This window comes from Pleurodeles waltl, chromosome 9 (genome assembly GCF_031143425.1).
Source record: "Pleurodeles waltl isolate 20211129_DDA chromosome 9, aPleWal1.hap1.20221129, whole genome shotgun sequence".
In the NCBI taxonomy this organism is placed as follows: domain Eukaryota; kingdom Metazoa; phylum Chordata; class Amphibia; order Caudata; family Salamandridae; genus Pleurodeles; species Pleurodeles waltl.
The window spans coordinates 89,122,032-89,136,320 of NC_090448.1; positions in this window are offsets into that span (position 1 = coordinate 89,122,032).

Genomic DNA, 14,289 nt, shown 5'->3' on the forward strand with positions numbered 1-14,289 from the left:
TTTGCAAAGGATTCTGGGTAACAGAACCTGGTCCGAGCCACACAAGTCACCCCATCTTGGATTCCCCTAGGTCTCTAGTTTTCAGAAATGCACAGGTTTGGTAGGTTTCCCTAGGTGGCGGCTGAGCTACAGGCCAAAATCTACAGGTAGGCACTTTGCAAAAAACACCTCTGTTTTCCTTCACCAATTTGGCTGTGTCCACGTTGCGCTTTGGGGCGTTTCCTGTCGCGGGCGCTAGGCCTACCCACACAAGTGAGGTATCATTTTTATCGGGAGACGTGGGGGAACGCTGGGTGGAAGGAAATTCGTGGCTCCTCTCAGATTCCAGAACTTTCTGCCACAGAAATGTGAGGAACATGTGTTTTTTTAGCCACATTTTGAGGTTTGCAAAGGATTCTGGGTAACAGAACCTGGTCCGAGCCACACAAGTCACCCCATCTTGGATTCCCCTAGGTCTCTAGTTTTCAGAAATGCACAGGTTTGGTAGGTTTCCCTAGGTGTCGGCTGAGCTACAGGCCAAAATCTACAGGTAGGTACTTTGCAAAAAACACCTCTGTTTTCCTTCACCAATTTGGCTGTGTCCACGTTGCGCTTTGGGGCGTTTCCTGTCGCGGGCGCTAGGCCTACCCACACAAGTGAGGTATCATTTTTATCGGGAGACGTGGGGGAACGCTGGGTGGAAGGAAATTCGTGGCTCCTCTCAGATTCCAGAACTTTCTGCCACAGAAATGTGAGGAACATGCGTTTTTTTAGCCAAATTTTGAGGTTTGCAAAGGATTCTGGGTAACAGAACCTGGTCCGAGCCACACAAGTCACCCCATCTTGGATTCCCCTAGGTCTCTAGTTTTCAGAAATGCACAGGTCTGGTAGGTTTCCCTAGGTGGCGGCTGAGCTACAGGCCAAAATCTACAGGTAGGCACTTTGCAAAAAACACCTCTGTTTTCCTTCCCCAATTTGGCTGTGTCCACGTTGCGCTTTGGGGCGTTTCCTGTCGCGGGCGCTAGGCCTACCCACACAAGTGAGGTATCATTTTTATCGGGAGACGTAGGGGAACGCTGGGGGGAAGGAAATTCGTGGCTCCTCTCAGATTCCAGAACTTTCTGCCACAGAAATGTGAGGAACATGTGTTTTTTTTGCCAAATTTTGAGGTTTGCAAAGGATTCTGGGTAACAGAACCTGGTCCGAGCCACACAAGTCACCCCATCTTGGATTCCCCTATGTCTCTAGTTTTCAGAAATGCACAGGTTTGGTAGGTTTCCCTAGGTGGCGGCTGAGCTACAGGCCAAAATCTACAGGTAGGCACTTTGCAAAAAACACCTCTGTTTTCCTTCACCAATTTGGCTGTGTCCACGTTGCGCTTTGGGGCGTTTCCTGTCGCGGGCGCTAGGCCTACCCACACAAGTGAGGTATCATTTTTATCAGGAGACGTGAGGGAACACTGGGGGGAAGGAAATTTGTGGCTCCTCTCAGATTCCAGAACTTTCTGCCACAGAAATGTGAGGAACATGTGTTTTTTTAGCCACATTTTGAGGTTTGCAAAGGATTCTGGGTAACAGAACCTGGTCCGAGCCACACAAGTCACCCCATCTTGGATTCCCCTAGGTCTCTAGTTTTCAGAAATGCACAGGTTTGGTAGATTTCCCTAGGTGGCGGCTGAGCTACAGGCCAAAATCTACAGGTAGGCACTTTGCAAAAAACACCTCTGTTTTCCTTCACCAATTTGGCTGTGTCCACGTTGCGCTTTGGGGCGTTTCCTGTTGCGTGCGCTAGGCCTACCCACACAAGTGAGGTATCATTTTTATCGGGAGACGTGGGGGAACGCTGGGTGGAAGGAAATTCGTGGCTCCTCTCAGATTCCAGAACTTTCTGCCACAGAAATGTGAGCAACATGTGTTTTTTTAGCTAAATTTTGAGGTTTGCAAAGGATTCTGGGTAACAGAACCTGGTCCGAGCCTCACAAGTCACCCCATCTTGGATTCGCCTAGGTCTCTAGTTTTCAGAAATGCACAGGTTTGGTAGGTTTCCCTAGGTGGCGGCTGAGCTACAGGCCAAAATCTACAGGTAGACACTTTGCAAAAAACACCTCTGTTTTCCTTCACTAATTTGGCTGTGTCCACGTTGCGCTTTGGGGCGTTTCCTGTCGCGGGCGCTAGGCCTACCCACACACACAAGTGAGGTATCATTTTTATCGTGAGACGTGGGGGAACGCTGGGTGGAAGGAAATTCGTGGCTCCTCTCAGATTCCAGAACTTTCTGCCACAGAAATGTGAGGAACATGTGTTTCTTTAGCCAAATTTTGAGGTTTGCAAAGGATTTTGGGTAACAGAACCTGGTCCGAGCCACACAAGTCACCCCATCTTGGATTCCCCTAGGTCTCTAGTTTTCAGAAATGCACAGGTTTGGTAGGTTTCCCTAGGTGGCGGCTGAGCTACAGGCCAAAATCTACAGGTAGGCACTTTGCAAAAAACACCTCTGTTTTCCTTCACCAATTTGGCTGTGTCCACGTTGCGCTTTGGGGCGTTTCCTGTCGCGGGCGCTAGGCCTACCCACACAAGTGAGGTATCATTTTTATCGGGAGACGTGGGGGAACGCTGGGTGGAAGGAAATTCGTGGCTCCTCTCAGATTCCAGAACTTTCTGCCACAGAAATGTGAGGAACATGTGTTTTTTTAGAAAATTTTGAGGTTTGCAAAGGATTCTGGGTAACAGAACCTGGTCCGAGCCACACAAGTCACCCCATCTTGGATTCCCCTAGGTCTCTAGTTTTCAGAAATGCACAGGTTTGGTAGGTTTCCCTAGGTGTCGGCTGAGCTACAGGCCAAAATCTACAGGTAGGCACTTTGCAAAAAACACCTCTGTTTTCCTTCACCAATTTGGCTGTGTCCACGTTGCGCTTTGGGGCGTTTCCTGTCGCGGGCGCTAGGCCTACCCACACAAGTGAGGTATCATTTTTATCGGGAGACGTGGGGGAACGCTGGGTGGAAGGAAATTCGTGGCTCCTCTCAGATTCCAGAACTTTCTGCCACAGAAATGTGAGGAACATGCGTTTTTTTAGCCAAATTTTGAGGTTTGCAAAGGATTCTGGGTAACAGAACCTGGTCCGAGCCACACAAGTCACCCCATCTTGGATTCCCCTAGGTCTCTAGTTTTCAGAAATGCACAGGTCTGGTAGGTTTCCCTAGGTGGCGGCTGAGCTACAGGCCAAAATCTACAGGTAGGCACTTTGCAAAAAACACCTCTGTTTTCCTTCACCAATTTGGCTGTGTCCACGTTGCGCTTTGGGGCGTTTCCTGTCGCGGGCGCTAGGCCTACCCACACAAGTGAGGTATCATTTTTATCGGGAGACGTAGGGGAACGCTGGGGGGAAGGAAATTCGTGGCTCCTCTCAGATTCCAGAACTTTCTGCCACAGAAATGTGAGGAACATGTGTTTTTTTTGCCAAATTTTGAGGTTTGCAAAGGATTCTGGGTAACAGAACCTGGTCCGAGCCACACAAGTCACCCCATCTTGGATTCCCCTATGTCTCTAGTTTTCAGAAATGCACAGGTTTGGTAGGTTTCCCTAGGTGGCGGCTGAGCTACAGGCCAAAATCTACAGGTAGGCACTTTGCAAAAAACACCTCTGTTTTCCTTCACCAATTTGGCTGTGTCCACGTTGCGCTTTGGGGCGTTTCCTGTCGCGGGCGCTAGGCCTACCCACACAAGTGAGGTATCATTTTTATCAGGAGACGTGAGGGAACACTGGGGGGAAGGAAATTCGTGGCTCCTCTCAGATTCCAGAACTTTCTGCCACAGAAATGTGAGGAACATGTGTTTCTTTAGCCACATTTTGAGGTTTGCAAAGGATTCTGGGTAACAGAACCTGGTCCGAGCCACACAAGTCACCCCATCTTGGATTCCCCTAGGTCTCTAGTTTTCAGAAATGCACAGGTTTGGTAGGTTTCCCTAGGTGGCGGCTGAGCTACAGGCCAAAATCTACAGGTAGGCACTTTGCAAAAAACACCTCTGTTTTCCTTCACCAATTTGGCTGTGTCCACGTTGCGCTTTGGGGCGTTTCCTGTCGCGGGCGCTAGGCCTACCCACACAAGTGAGGTATCATTTTTATCGGGAGACGTGGGGGAACGCTGGGTGGAAGGAAATTCGTGGCTCCTCTCAGATTCCAGAACTTTCTGCCACAGAAATGTGAGGAACATGTGTTTTTTTAGAAAATTTTGAGGTTTGCAAAGGATTCTGGGTAACAGAACCTGGTCCGAGCCACACAAGTCACCCCATCTTGGATTCCCCTAGGTCTCTAGTTTTCAGAAATGCACAGGTTTGGTAGGTTTCCCTAGGTGTCGGCTGAGCTACAGGCCAAAATCTACAGGTAGGCACTTTGCAAAAAACACCTCTGTTTTCCTTCACCAATTTGGCTGTGTCCACGTTGCGCTTTGGGGCGTTTCCTGTCGCGGGCGCTAGGCCTACCCACACAAGTGAGGTATCATTTTTATCGGGAGACGTGGGGGAACGCTGGGTGGAAGGAAATTCGTGGCTCCTCTCAGATTCCAGAACTTTCTGCCACAGAAATGTGAGGAACATGCGTTTTTTTAGCCAAATTTTGAGGTTTGCAAAGGATTCTGGGTAACAGAACCTGGTCCGAGCCACACAAGTCACCCCATCTTGGATTCCCCTAGGTCTCTAGTTTTCAGAAATGCACAGGTCTGGTAGGTTTCCCTAGGTGGCGGCTGAGCTACAGGCCAAAATCTACAGGTAGGCACTTTGCAAAAAACACCTCTGTTTTCCTTCACCAATTTGGCTGTGTCCACGTTGCGCTTTGGGGCGTTTCCTGTCGCGGGCGCTAGGCCTACCCACACAAGTGAGGTATCATTTTTATCGGGAGACGTAGGGGAACGCTGGGGGGAAGGAAATTCGTGGCTCCTCTCAGATTCCAGAACTTTCTGCCACAGAAATGTGAGGAACATGTGTTTTTTTTGCCAAATTTTGAGGTTTGCAAAGGATTCTGGGTAACAGAACCTGGTCCGAGCCACACAAGTCACCCCATCTTGGATTCCCCTATGCCTCTAGTTTTCAGAAATGCACAGGTTTGGTAGGTTTCCCTAGGTGGCGGCTGAGCTACAGGCCAAAATCTACAGGTAGGCACTTTGCAAAAAACACCTCTGTTTTCCTTCACCAATTTGGCTGTGTCCACGTTGCGCTTTGGGGCGTTTCCTGTCGCGGGCGCTAGGCCTACCCACACAAGTGAGGTATCATTTTTATCAGGAGACGTGAGGGAACACTGGGGGGAAGGAAATTCGTGGCTCCTCTCAGATTCCAGAACTTTCTGCCACAGAAATGTGAGGAACATGTGTTTTTTTAGCCACATTTTGAGGTTTGCAAAGGATTCTGGGTAACAGAACCTGGTCCGAGCCACACAAGTCACCCCATCTTGGATTCCCCTAGGTCTCTAGTTTTCAGAAATGCACAGGTTTGGTAGGTTTCCCTAGGTGGCGGCTGAGCTACAGGCCAAAATCTACAGGTAGGCACTTTGCAAAAAACACCTCTGTTTTCCTTCACCAATTTGGCTGTGTCCACGTTGCACTTTGGGGCGTTTCCTGTTGCGGGCGCTAGGCCTACCCACACAAGTGAGGTATCATTTTTATCGGGAGACGTGGGGGAACGCTGGGTGGAAGGAAATTCGTGGCTCCTCTCAGATTCCAGAACTTTCTGCCACAGAAATGTGAGGAACATGTGTTTTTTTAGCCAAATTTTGAGGTTTGCAAAGGATTCTGGGTAACAGAACCTGCTCCGAGCCACACAAGTCACCCCATCTTGGATTCCCCTAGGTCTCTAGTTTTCAGAAATGCACAGGTTTGGTAGGTTTCCCTAGGTGGCGGCTGAGCTACAGGCAAAAATCTACAGGTAGGCACTTTGCAAAAAACACCTCTGTTTTCCTTCACCAATTTGGCTGTGTCCACGTTGCGCTTTGGGGCGTTTCCTGTTGCGGGCGCTAGGCCTACCCACACAAGTGAGGTATCATTTTTATCGGGAGACGTGGGGGAACGCTGGGTGGAAGGAAATTCGTGGCTCCTCTCAGATTCCAGAACTTTCTGCCACAGAAATGTGAGGAACATGTGTTTTTTTAGCTAAATTTTGAGGTTTGCAAAGGATTCTGGGTAACAGAACCTGCTCCGAGCCACACAAGTCACCCCATCTTGGATTCCCCTAGGTCTCTAGTTTTCAGAAATGCACAGGTTTGGTAGGTTTCCCTAGGTGGCGGCTGAGCTACAGGCCAAAATCTACAGGTAGGCACTTTGCAAAAAACACCTCTGTTTTCCTTCACCAATTTGGCTGTGTCCACCTTGCGCTTTGGGGCGTTTCCTGTCGCGGGCGCTAGGCCTACCCACACAAGTGAGGTATCATTTTTATGGGGAGACGTGGGGGAACGCTGGGTGGAAGGAAATTCGTGGCTCCTCTCAGATTCCAGAACTTTCTGCCACAGAAATGAGAGGAACATGTGTTTTTTTAGCCACATTTTGAGGTTTGCAAAGGATTCTGGGTAACAGAACCTGGTCCGAGCCTCACAAGTCACCCCATCTTGGATTCCCCTAGGTCTCTAGTTTTCAGAAATGCACAGGTTTGGTAGGTTTCCCTAGGTGGCGGCTGAGCTACAGGCCAAAATCTACAGGTAGACACTTTGCAAAAAACACCTCTGTTTTCCTTCACTAATTTGGCTGTATCCACGTTGCGCTTTGGGGCGTTTCCTGTCGCGGGCGCTAGGCCTACCCACACACACAAGTGAGGTATCATTTTTATCGTGAGACGTGGGGGAACGCTGGGTGGAAGGAAATTCGTGGCTCCTCTCAGATTCCAGAACTTTCTGCCACAGAAATGTGAGGAACATGTGTTTCTTTAGCCAAATTTTGAGGTTTGCAAAGGATTCTGGGTAACAGAACCTGGTCCGAGCCACACAAGTCACCCCATCTTGGATTCCCCTAGGTCTCTAGTTTTCAGAAATGCACAGGTTTGGTAGGTTTCCCTAGGTGGCGGCTGAGCTACAGGCCAAAATCTACAGGTAGGCACTTTGCAAAAAACACCTCTGTTTTCCTTCACCAATTTGGCTGTGTCCACGTTGCGCTTTGGGGCGTTTCCTGTCGCGGGCGCTAGGCCTACCCACACAAGTGAGGTATCATTTTTATCGGGAGACGTGGGGGAACGCTGGGTGGAAGGAAATTCGTGGCTCCTCTCAGATTCCAGAACTTTCTGCCACAGAAATGTGAGGAACATGTGTTTTTTTAGCCACATTTTGAGGTTTGCAAAGGATTCTGGGTAACAGAACCTGGTCCGAGCCACACAAGTCACCCCATCTTGGATTCCCCTAGGTCTCTAGTTTTCAGAAATGCACAGGTTTGGTAGGTTTCCCTAGGTGTCGGCTGAGCTACAGGCCAAAATCTACAGGTAGGTACTTTGCAAAAAACACCTCTGTTTTCCTTCACCAATTTGGCTGTGTCCACGTTGCGCTTTGGGGCGTTTCCTGTCGCGGGCGCTAGGCCTACCCACACAAGTGAGGTATCATTTTTATCGGGAGACGTGGGGGAACGCTGGGTGGAAGGAAATTCGTGGCTCCTCTCAGATTCCAGAACTTTCTGCCACAGAAATGTGAGGAACATGCGTTTTTTTAGCCAAATTTTGAGGTTTGCAAAGGATTCTGGGTAACAGAACCTGGTCCGAGCCACACAAGTCACCCCATCTTGGATTCCCCTAGGTCTCTAGTTTTCAGAAATGCACAGGTCTGGTAGGTTTCCCTAGGTGGCGGCTGAGCTACAGGCCAAAATCTACAGGTAGGCACTTTGCAAAAAACACCTCTGTTTTCCTTCCCCAATTTGGCTGTGTCCACGTTGCGCTTTGGGGCGTTTCCTGTCGCGGGCGCTAGGCCTACCCACACAAGTGAGGTATCATTTTTATCGGGAGACGTAGGGGAACGCTGGGGGGAAGGAAATTCGTGGCTCCTCTCAGATTCCAGAACTTTCTGCCACAGAAATGTGAGGAACATGTGTTTTTTTTGCCAAATTTTGAGGTTTGCAAAGGATTCTGGGTAACAGAACCTGGTCCGAGCCACACAAGTCACCCCATCTTGGATTCCCCTATGTCTCTAGTTTTCAGAAATGCACAGGTTTGGTAGGTTTCCCTAGGTGGCGGCTGAGCTACAGGCCAAAATCTACAGGTAGGCACTTTGCAAAAAACACCTCTGTTTTCCTTCACCAATTTGGCTGTGTCCACGTTGCGCTTTGGGGCGTTTCCTGTCGCGGGCGCTAGGCCTACCCACACAAGTGAGGTATCATTTTTATCAGGAGACGTGAGGGAACACTGGGGCGAAGGAAATTTGTGGCTCCTCTCAGATTCCAGAACTTTCTGCCACAGAAATGTGAGGAACATGTGTTTTTTTAGCCACATTTTGAGGTTTGCAAAGGATTCTGGGTAACAGAACCTGGTCCGAGCCACACAAGTCACCCCATCTTGGATTCCCCTAGGTCTCTAGTTTTCAGAAATGCACAGGTTTGGTAGATTTCCCTAGGTGGCGGCTGAGCTACAGGCCAAAATCTACAGGTAGGCACTTTGCAAAAAACACCTCTGTTTTCCTTCACCAATTTGGCTGTGTCCACGTTGCGCTTTGGGGCGTTTCCTGTTGCGTGCGCTAGGCCTACCCACACAAGTGAGGTATCATTTTTATCGGGAGACGTGGGGGAACGCTGGGTGGAAGGAAATTCGTGGCTCCTCTCAGATTCCAGAACTTTCTGCCACAGAAATGTGAGCAACATGTGTTTTTTTAGCTAAATTTTGAGGTTTGCAAAGGATTCTGGGTAACAGAACCTGGTCCGAGCCTCACAAGTCACCCCATCTTGGATTCGCCTAGGTCTCTAGTTTTCAGAAATGCACAGGTTTGGTAGGTTTCCCTAGGTGGCGGCTGAGCTACAGGCCAAAATCTACAGGTAGACACTTTGCAAAAAACACCTCTGTTTTCCTTCACTAATTTGGCTGTGTCCACGTTGCGCTTTGGGGCGTTTCCTGTCGCGGGCGCTAGGCCTACCCACACACACAAGTGAGGTATCATTTTTATCGTGAGACGTGGGGGAACGCTGGGTGGAAGGAAATTCGTGGCTCCTCTCAGATTCCAGAACTTTCTGCCACAGAAATGTGAGGAACATGTGTTTCTTTAGCCAAATTTTGAGGTTTGCAAAGGATTTTGGGTAACAGAACCTGGTCCGAGCCACACAAGTCACCCCATCTTGGATTCCCCTAGGTCTCTAGTTTTCAGAAATGCACAGGTTTGGTAGGTTTCCCTAGGTGGCGGCTGAGCTACAGGCCAAAATCTACAGGTAGGCACTTTGCAAAAAACACCTCTGTTTTCCTTCACCAATTTGGCTGTGTCCACGTTGCGCTTTGGGGCGTTTCCTGTCGCGGGCGCTAGGCCTACCCACACACACAAGTGAGGTATCATTTTTATCGTGAGACGTGGGGGAACGCTGGGTGGAAGGAAATTCGTGGCTCCTCTCAGATTCCAGAACTTTCTGCCACAGAAATGTGAGGAACATGTGTTTCTTTAGCCAAATTTTGAGGTTTGCAAAGGATTTTGGGTAACAGAACCTGGTCCGAGCCACACAAGTCACCCCATCTTGGATTCCCCTAGGTCTCTAGTTTTCAGAAATGCACAGGTTTGGTAGGTTTCCCTAGGTGGCGGCTGAGCTACAGGCCAAAATCTACAGGTAGGCACTTTGCAAAAAACACCTCTGTTTTCCTTCACCAATTTGGCTGTGTCCACGTTGCGCTTTGGGGCGTTTCCTGTCGCGGGCGCTAGGCCTACCCACACAAGTGAGGTATCATTTTTATCGGGAGACGTGGGGGAACGCTGGGTGGAAGGAAATTCGTGGCTCCTCTCAGATTCCAGAACTTTCTGCCACAGAAATGTGAGGAACATGTGTTTTTTTAGAAAATTTTGAGGTTTGCAAAGGATTCTGGGTAACAGAACCTGGTCCGAGCCACACAAGTCACCCCATCTTGGATTCCCCTAGGTCTCTAGTTTTCAGAAATGCACAGGTTTGGTAGGTTTCCCTAGGTGTCGGCTGAGCTACAGGCCAAAATCTACAGGTAGGCACTTTGCAAAAAACACCTCTGTTTTCCTTCACCAATTTGGCTGTGTCCACGTTGCGCTTTGGGGCGTTTCCTGTCGCGGGCGCTAGGCCTACCCACACAAGTGAGGTATCATTTTTATCGGGAGACGTGGGGGAACGCTGGGTGGAAGGAAATTCGTGGCTCCTCTCAGATTCCAGAACTTTCTGCCACAGAAATGTGAGGAACATGCGTTTTTTTAGCCAAATTTTGAGGTTTGCAAAGGATTCTGGGTAACAGAACCTGGTCCGAGCCACACAAGTCACCCCATCTTGGATTCCCCTAGGTCTCTAGTTTTCAGAAATGCACAGGTCTGGTAGGTTTCCCTAGGTGGCGGCTGAGCTACAGGCCAAAATCTACAGGTAGGCACTTTGCAAAAAACACCTCTGTTTTCCTTCACCAATTTGGCTGTGTCCACGTTGCGCTTTGGGGCGTTTCCTGTCGCGGGCGCTAGGCCTACCCACACAAGTGAGGTATCATTTTTATCGGGAGACGTAGGGGAACGCTGGGGGGAAGGAAATTCGTGGCTCCTCTCAGATTCCAGAACTTTCTGCCACAGAAATGTGAGGAACATGTGTTTTTTTTGCCAAATTTTGAGGTTTGCAAAGGATTCTGGGTAACAGAACCTGGTCCGAGCCACACAAGTCACCCCATCTTGGATTCCCCTATGTCTCTAGTTTTCAGAAATGCACAGGTTTGGTAGGTTTCCCTAGGTGGCGGCTGAGCTACAGGCCAAAATCTACAGGTAGGCACTTTGCAAAAAACACCTCTGTTTTCCTTCACCAATTTGGCTATGTCCACGTTACGCTTTGGGGCGTTTCCTGTAGCGGGCGCTAGGCCTACCCACACAAGTGAGGTATCATTTTTATCAGGAGACGTGAGGGAACACTGGGGGGAAGGAAATTTGTGGCTCCTCTCAGATTCCAGAACTTTCTGCCACAGAAATGTGAGGAACATGTGTTTTTTTAGCCACATTTTGAGGTTTGCAAAGGATTCTGGGTAACAGAACCTGGTCCGAGCCACACAAGTCACCCCATCTTGGATTCCCCTAGGTCTCTAGTTTTCAGAAATGCACAGGTTTGGTAGGTTTCCCTAGGTGGCGGCTGAGCTACAGGCCAAAATCTACAGGTAGGCACTTTGCAAAAAACACCTCTGTTTTCCTTCACCAATTTGGCTGTGTCCACGTTGCGCTTTAGGGCGTTTCCTGTTGCGGGCGTTAGGCCTACCCACACAAGTGAGGTATCATTTTTATCGGGAGACGTGGGGGAACGCTGGGTGGAAGGAAATTCGTGGCTCCTCTCAGATTCCAGAACTTTCTGCCACAGAAATGTGAGGAACATGTGTTTTTTTAGCCAAATTTTGAGGTTTGCAAAGGATTCTGGGTAACAGAACCTGGTCCGAGCCACACAAGTCACCCCATCTTGGATTCCCCTAGGTCTCTAGTTTTCAGAAATGCACAGGTTTGGTAGGTTTCCCTAGGTGGCGGCTGAGCTACAGGCCAAAATCTACAGGTAGGCACTTTGCAAAAAACACCTCTGTTTTCCTTCACCAATTTGGCTGTGTCCACGTTGCGCTTTGGGGCGTTTCCTGTCGCGGGCGCTAGGCCTACCCACACAAGTGAGGTATCATTTTTATCGGGAGACGTGGGGGAACGCTGGGTGGAAGGAAATTCGTGGCTCCTCTCAGATTCCAGAACTTTCTGCCACAGAAATGTGAGGAACATGTGTTTTTTTAGCCAAATTTTGAGGTTTGCAAAGGATTCTGGGTAACAGAACCTGGTCCGAGCCACACAAGTCACCCCATCTTGGATTCCCCTAGGTCTCTAGTTTTCAGAAATGCACAGGTTTGGTAGGTTTCCCTAGGTGGCGGCTGAGCTACAGGCCAAAATCTACAGGTAGGCACTTTGCAAAAAACACCTCTGTTTTCCTTCCCCAATTTGGCTGTGTCCACGTTGCGCTTTGGGGCGTTTCCTGTCGCGGGCGCTAGGCCTACCCACACAAGTGAGGTATCATTTTTATCGGGAGACGTAGGGGAACGCTGGGGGGAAGGAAATTCGTGGCTCCTCTCAGATTCCAGAACTTTCTGCCACAGAAATGTGAGGAACATTTGTTTTTTTTGCCAAATTTTGAGGTTTGCAAAGGATTCTGGGTAACAGAACCTGGTCCGAGCCACACAAGTCACCCCATCTTGGATTCCCCTCGGTCTCTAGTTTTCAGAAATGCACAGGTTTGGTAGGTTTCCCTAGGTGGCGGCTGAGCTACAGGCCAAAATCTACAGGTAGGCACTTTGCAAAAAACACCTCTGTTTTCCTTCACCAATTTGGCTGTGTCCATGTTGCGCTTTGGGGCGTTTCCTGTTGCGGGCGCTAGGCCTACCCACACAAGTGAGGTATCATTTTTATCGGGAGACGTGGGGGAACGCTGGGTGGAAGGAAATTCGTGGCTCCTCTCAGATTCCAGAACTTTCTGCCACAGAAATGTGAGGAACATGTGTTTTTTTAGCCACATTTTGAGGTTTGCAAAGGATTCTGGGTAACAGAACCTGCTCCGAGCCACACAAGTCACCCCATCTTGGATTCCCCTAGGTCTCTAGTTTTCAGAAATGCACAGGTTTGGTAGGTTTCCCTAGGTGGCGGCTGAGCTACAGGCCAAAATCTACAGGTAGGCACTTTGCAAAAAACACCTCTGTTTTCCTTCACCAATTTGGCTGTGTCCACGTTGCGCTTTGGGGCGTTTCCTGTCGCGGGCGCTAGGCCTACCCACACAAGTGAGGTATCATTTTTATCGGGAGACGTGGGGGAACGCTGGGTGGAAGGAAATTCGTGGCTCCTCTCAGATTCCAGAACTTTCTGCCACAGAAATGTGAGGAACATGTGTTTTTTTAGCCAAATTTTGAGGTTTGCAAAGGATTCTGGGTAACAGAACCTGGTCCGAGCCACACAAGTCACCCCATCTTGGATTCCCCTAGGTCTCTAGTTTTCAGAAATGCACAGGTTTGGTAGGTTTCCCTAGGTGGCGGCTGAGCTACAGGCCAAAATCTACAGGTAGGCACTTTGCAAAAAACACCTCTGTTTTCCTTCACCAATTTGGCTGTGTCCACGTTGCGCTTTGGGGCGTTTCCTGTCGCGGGCGCTAGGCCTACCCACACAAGTGAGGTATCATTTTTATCGGGAGACGTGGGGGAACGCTGGGTGGAAGGAAATTCGTGGCTCCTCTCAGATTCCAGAACTTTCTGCCACAGAAATGTGAGGAACATGTGTTTTTTTAGCCAAATTTTGAGGTTTGCAAAGGATTCTGGGTAACAGAACCTGGTCCGAGCCACACAAGTCACCCCATCTTGGATTCCCCTAGGTCTCTAGTTTTCAGAAATGCACAGGTTTGGTAGGTTTCCCTAGGTGGCGGCTGAGCTACAGGCCAAAATCTACAGGTAGGCACTTTGCAAAAAACACCTCTGTTTTCCTTCACCAATTTGGCTGTGTCCACGTTGCGCTTTGGGGCGTTTCCTGTCGCGGGCGCTAGGCCTACCCACACAAGTGAGGTATCATTTTTATCGGGAGACGTGGGGGAACGCTGGGTGGAAGGAAATTCGTGGCTCCTCTCAGATTCCAGAACTTTCTGCCACAGAAATGTGAGGAACATGTGTTTTTTTAGCCACATTTTGAGGTTTGCAAAGGATTCTGGGTAACAGAACCTGGTCCGAGCCACACAAGTCACCCCATCTTGGATTCCCCTAGGTCTCTAGTTTTCAGAAATGCACAGGTTTGGTAGGTTTCCCTAGGTGGCGGCTGAGCTACAGGCCAAAATCTACAGGTAGGCACTTTGCAAAAAACACCTCTGTTTTCCTTCACCAATTTGGCTGTGTCCACGTTGCGCTTTGGGGCGTTTCCTGTCGCGGGCGCTAGGCCTACCCACACAAGTGAGGTATCATTTTTATCAGGAGACGTGAGGGAACACTGGGTGGAAGGAAATTCGTGGCTCCTCTCAGATTCCAGAACTTTCTGCCACAGAAATGTGAGGAACATGTGTTTTTTTAGCCACATTTTGAGTTTTGCAATGGATTCTGGGTAACAGAACCTGGTCCGAGCCACACAAGTCACCCCATCTTGGATTCCCCTAGGTCTCTAGTTTTCAGAAATGCACAGGTTTGGTAGG